Below are 5781 nucleotides of genomic sequence, written 5' to 3' on the forward strand. Positions count from 1 at the left end.
ATCGCCCACCCAGAAAAAACCAATAATGGTCAATAGTTCATTCAAAAACCCTGGATTCAAAACTGAAATGAAAATGTTCTCCATAAATGATTTACTGGTGGTTAGGTGATTCTGAAGCAACATTCATCTCAGTATTAACCATTATCCCCCCATGCGCATATACTCACTCTGTGAATGAAATTTGTGCACAGTAATAATAAATTTGATCTCAATATGAGTATTCTTTATTGATGAGCAGAACAGGACAATAAAACAGCCTAAGGGTTCTCTGAAGAACCTCAACAATAACTTTCCAAAGCCACATCCCCTTAGTTCCATGATCATAGCTATCAGAAAGGGAAGGGAGGCTAGTACAACCAATCAAAGTAACCAGTCAAATGTGGGGATGCAGCTTACCAAAGGACAGACACATACGTAAGGTACAATTTGCCTGTGATGATAACTGGAAAAGTCAATGGGGTAGTAAATTACCCCATCACAACAGTGCAAGTGCCAAAAAGGGTGGGGAGGAATCATCACAAATGGAACAGTCTGTAAACGAAGGTAGGACACACACATGGGGAAGTCCCATATAAAAACCTGTTGTGTGGAACAATCGCCCCAAACGCCTATGATCAGAGGTACCCCGAAGGCAAAGAAAAACCAGATTTCAGCTGCAGTATAGACGGCCCCTGTGAAAGCAAAAAGAATGGTAAAATGCACGTGATTATGTGCTCAACAAGTAGATACTTTAATAACACATTGGTCACCCTGGGGAATCTTGCCTTCTTCTCCAGTGACTTGAGAAGGTTTAGTTCACAAAATGCACAGGTGCAAAAACAGCTACAAGCAGCAACCCATATTTACCAAGACACAACCTAGTCATGTTGACCCTGTAGCACAAACACCTACTGCACAGGCTCCAAGACACATGGCATTTGATCCAAACTTTGAATGACAACAGTTTGATCACAGTATGTTTGGCTGAGGATCACATTCACATCAAAGTTCTCAGCATCCCTAACTGCAGACAGAGTTGTAGCCCTTCATTGCACAGCACCAGGCACATACAAAGTGCAGGGACAGAGATCACATTTGAGGATAAGAAAACGGAGACCAGTAGCTCCTGAAAGACCAATATTTTCCAGTGTGTTAGCTTTTCTAAGTTCATATCAAAGGATATACAGTCCCTCTACTGTAGAACTAAACAATGCCTCACAAACAAAGCACACGTTGGGCTGGGGGGAGGTCTGCAGAAACTACTTACCCTGTGTCAGACCAAGAGATGCTTTTACTCACTCGCAGATCCATGTTGGAAACTTCCTTAAGATTTAGTGCTATGTATGTGGAGACTTACCTCCTTCAAAATTTTACTAGTCTGAAGAAGCACAACTTTCTCTGATCCATCCTAGCACACAAAAAAGAACATCTTAACTGAAACAGAAGTCTTACAAAAGCTCTCAAAAGTCACCAAGAAGGACAAGAAAACAATAATAACAACAATGTGCTTATATACCACTCTTTTAGACAGATTCGTGCCCACACAGAGCAGTGAACAAAATCAGTGTTGTTATTATTCCCACAATACAGCTGGGGAACTGGAGCTGAGAGGAGTGGCTTACCCAAGGCCCCCTGCTGAGCTCATGGCAGGAGTGGGATTCGAACAAGCAGAGTGCTCATTAATAATAATAATAACAACATATGACTTATATACTGCCCTTCAGGATGTCTACCCATTCAGAGCAGTTTACAAAGTATCCCCCAACAAGAAACAACAAACCTGTGAGGTGGGTGGGGCTGAGAGAGTCCTAGAAGCTGACCTAAGGTCACCCAGCTGGCTTCAAGTGGAGGAGTGGGGAATCAAACCCAGTTTTCCAGATTAAAGTCCTGCATTCTTAACCACTACACTGGCTCTCAACTGGATCCACAAACTGGATTCACAGCCTAACCTTTTAACCACTATGCTACAGCAGCAAATGTGCACATATGATCACAAGAGAAGGTCAAAGGCACTTCTAATGTCTCAGAAAGTATTCAACCTGGCTGAGCCATAAATGTGGGCCCCTGGGCAACTGAACTCATATCCATATAAACAGGTTGAAATCCATTATGGGTCTACTCCAGGTTAAAAATGAATATAGAGTTGTGTTTAGAAGGTAGGGAAATATAATTTCACCAAACACCAGCAATTCCTCAGGGCAACAGGATTTTGTGACTGTAAAGGGTTCCAGCTCAAAGCTTAATTTTTAATCTCCTTCCATCATTCTGGTCCCTGCTGTTATGAAGACAGAACTTCTCACCTGGACTTTTGGCCCAGCATTGAATGGTAACATGGCTTCCCACAATTGTCTCCCTCCTAGGGCTCAGGGAGATTTTGGGTCTATGTAAATTCAGATCTGTGAAAAGAAAAAAAAATATACCTGAGTACATCTATTGTCACGAGCACCATTTAAGCTCCACAGAGTAAGCTATACTGCATTTAGTAATGGGACATTAGTGGTTGATCTTCTGAACCATGATATGAACAAAAACCCCTAACAAACTGAAATATTGCCATTGCCTGGTCTGCTCCATCCATCCATCCATCCATCCAAGGGTATTCATTCTTAATTCCATTGCTAGTTTCATTATTGCTTATGATTGCCGTGGAGGCCAAATTAAAATGACCTGCCTCCTTTGAAACCTCCACTTGATGATAACAAGACAGCTATTTTGAAAAATACATACAGTGAAAAAATAAACTAACGTACTGAAAATGAACAACGATAAAGAGAAGAGACAGCAGCGTTACATTTTCTGGCCAGTCTAGTTTTTCGCACCACTTTCTATCATAGGTGAGTGCACAGGTGAGTGAAAGAGAGAAGATCATCAGAACCTCAGAAAAACCTTGCTGTATCACACCCAAAATCCATCTGCACCACTGTCCATTTTTAACAGAGACCGTCCTGATGCCTCTAGGAAAGCCACAAGCAGATTTATATGTAAAAGAATCTACACAACTGGATACAGAGATTTGTGTGTGGGGGGGGGGGCGCGTTGCTTCCTCTTCCTGCCCCGGTTTACTGAGCCAGCCACTCACCTGCCAGTCCACTCCTTGCTCAGGTACCTGTCCAGCCAACTGGCTAGAACAGCAGTGGCTCCTGCTCCTCCACCTTCCTGCCAATCTGCTCACCTGGCTCATGGGGAAGTGGCACTGGTCCCCCTCCTCCCTCCCGCTCTGCCTGCTTGCTCACCCAGCTAGCCAGAGTCACGAGAATTATTTGGGGGAGACCCAGCCAGGCCCTGCAACTCCCCCTCGGTTTGCCGCTCAAGTTGCCTCTTACCAAGGCAATTATAAGGTGCAGACTAAACTCCGTGGCTATCCCTATCTAGAAAAAGTGCACTCTGTACAAAAATAAGATGCTTAACCAAATCTAAAAGTTTATTGAATATATATCAAAGGTTACAATGCAAACCGTAAACAGAAACAACATAACACTAAGACTTAAGAAATATATATATATGGGTTAAAGGCTTAAGGCTAAAGGTACCAACGCACTATTTCTTCCCTCTATTTCCCTCCTCCCTCCTAAGTCGAAAGCTTTCAGGCTACCCCGCCAATAGCAAGGGAACTCCTAGAAGTTCCTCTGCCAATTGGCAGTGCAGCAGGTGAAAGCATTTCCGCTCCTCCTTTTATGGTCCAAAGCCGGAGTGTTGTGTACAAAAAACTGCTATCAGTGGGTTCACTTTGTTCCTTTCCAAGGAGCTAGTGGCCCCATAAATTAGAACATCTTCTACAGGTCACAGAAAGGAATTTCACACTCTGCCGGCCCAGGCTCCGTCAATGTACCTCAAAACAAGATACAGATTACCTGAAGCCCCTCTATCTAAATGACCCACTATAATTTAAAAGCAAGGCTAAAGACCTTGCATACCATTATGAGTCAATTTGTGCTAATTAACTTCTCCAACGTCTCTTCTCTAACAGTGTTCTCCCCCTTTCCCCAGAAACTGAAACTCCAGCCAGCCTTCAGGGAGTTACAGAAAGGAAAAAACGAAAGCTTTCCCTGAGGCCTTTAGGAGCTTGCCCAAAGAGCCTGGGTCGGAGACATGTTACTAATGGCCTGGTTTCAGAACCAAACTCCCCAAATTCTACCACAGACAGCTCTGGTGGCAGCTCCCACTCCCTCCTCCTCTGCCTACTTCCAGCTCACAGGGACGTTTCTGTACTTTGTCTGCACAAGCACAGACAACATTTCAACTCTTTTGGGCTGAACAGAATAATATATTACTTGATACGCCCCCAAACATCGGCATTGCGCCATTTTTTCTATTCCCCTTCACCGGTAGGGTTGCCAACGTCCAGGTGGTAGGCTGGAGATCTCCCGGAATCACAACTGCTCTCCAGGTCACATATATCATTTCCCCTGAAGAAAATGGCTGCTTTGGAGGGTGGACTCTGAGACATTATAACCCACTAAGGTCCCTTCCCTCCCCAAACCCTGCTTTCTCCAGAATCCCCACCCCCCAAATCTCCAGGAATTTCCCCAGGTAACTCTACTCACCTTCAAGGATGCACATAAGATGAGGCATAAACCAGAGCTCTTAGAGCACATGTTCAGGCCCTGGGCTATCACCCACTAAGTAGGGTATTCAGCTTAATTTAAACAGAGCACCTCTGAACACTTGTAGAGTTTTCTTCTCCTTACTGCCCAGTACAACCCAACTTTAATGCTAATTTGCTTAAATTAAAAATAAACATTTTTTGGCCTGACAGCATGACTTCCAGTCAGGCTTGTGCCCAGCCCCTGCAGCCATCATTTCTGAACCTGAACAACACATTTTCTCATGCATATCCCTCACAGTAAACACCCTTTGTTGCCTTCCCAGTTGGGCTTTTGTAATTCTCACAAAAAAGACAATAGAGTGAGCATAGGGTTGCTAGCTCCCTTTACCCTCCTGGTGGGAGAGGGGGGACCCTGCACTCACCTCTTTTCTTTGTATGTGCAAGCTTCTCACTGGGCCAATTTGGGCCCCAAATGGGCCCAATTAGGCGTGTTTGGGACCCAAATCGGCTCAGTGTAAAGCAGGGGAACATTCCTGCGGCGGCGCAATGATGTCACTCCTGGTTGTGACATTGTTGCACTGCCCCGGGAGGGCACCCTGGAGGCCTGCTCCCCCACCTTCCCCCTGCTGGCCAGGTGAGTGGTGGCAGGAGGCAGAGGGTGGGAGCAGAGGATCCCCCTCCCCCACTGGGGGAATAGAAACCCTAGGTATCTCATGGAGTAATGTTGCATTTTCAGTGTACTTAATTCCATTGCCCCTGCCCATAACTGTTCCCTGTTGAGTTTTTTTTTTATATAATCCTCCAGATTATATCTGAAAATACAAGAAACTCACCAAGTCATCCTTTGGCATTCACATACTGTGACTCTCACTTCCTTCCTCAATATAGATCTCTGGGGTCATGTGATTTTTATGGGCTGAAAATGTTTTTCTGGAGAAGTCGAAATCTCTGAGATAAGGATAGATAGTAAAAACATAGATGAGACCTAGAAGATACATACAGTCACTTCAGTGGGATCTCATAAGTGTGATAAAGGACGATCATGATCTTGGAATGTCCACCCTGAACTAGCAGGAATCTTATGTGGGCAGAGACTGGCCAATTAAGCAGGTAGAGTTTGGAGTGCAATCATATTGGGGGTGTTGAGTATAAAAGAATAAAATCTGCACCAGTGTGAGAAATTATATATAAAAGTCATTTTGAAACTAAAATAGCTGATTCGACTCTTTATTTGGCAATTGCCCCTTAATTCACAG

The 5781-nt window shown here is 44.3% G+C and overlaps 1 long non-coding RNA gene across 1 annotated transcript; it reads right to left on the reverse strand.

Annotated features, from left to right (window-relative positions):
* Positions 1 to 246: 246 nt before the first annotated feature.
* On the reverse strand, positions 247 to 5467 carry LOC129340613 (uncharacterized). Its single transcript, XR_008598039.1, has 3 exons — positions 5359 to 5467; positions 2280 to 2375; positions 247 to 1387 (listed from the first exon to the last, which is right to left on the reverse strand). It is a non-coding gene; the product is annotated as an uncharacterized LOC129340613 (long non-coding RNA).
* Between the last annotated feature and the right edge of the window lie 314 nt (positions 5468 to 5781).

The sequence above is a fragment of the Eublepharis macularius genome, chromosome 12, assembly GCF_028583425.1.
Source record: "Eublepharis macularius isolate TG4126 chromosome 12, MPM_Emac_v1.0, whole genome shotgun sequence".
NCBI lineage: Eukaryota > Metazoa > Chordata > Lepidosauria > Squamata > Eublepharidae > Eublepharis > Eublepharis macularius.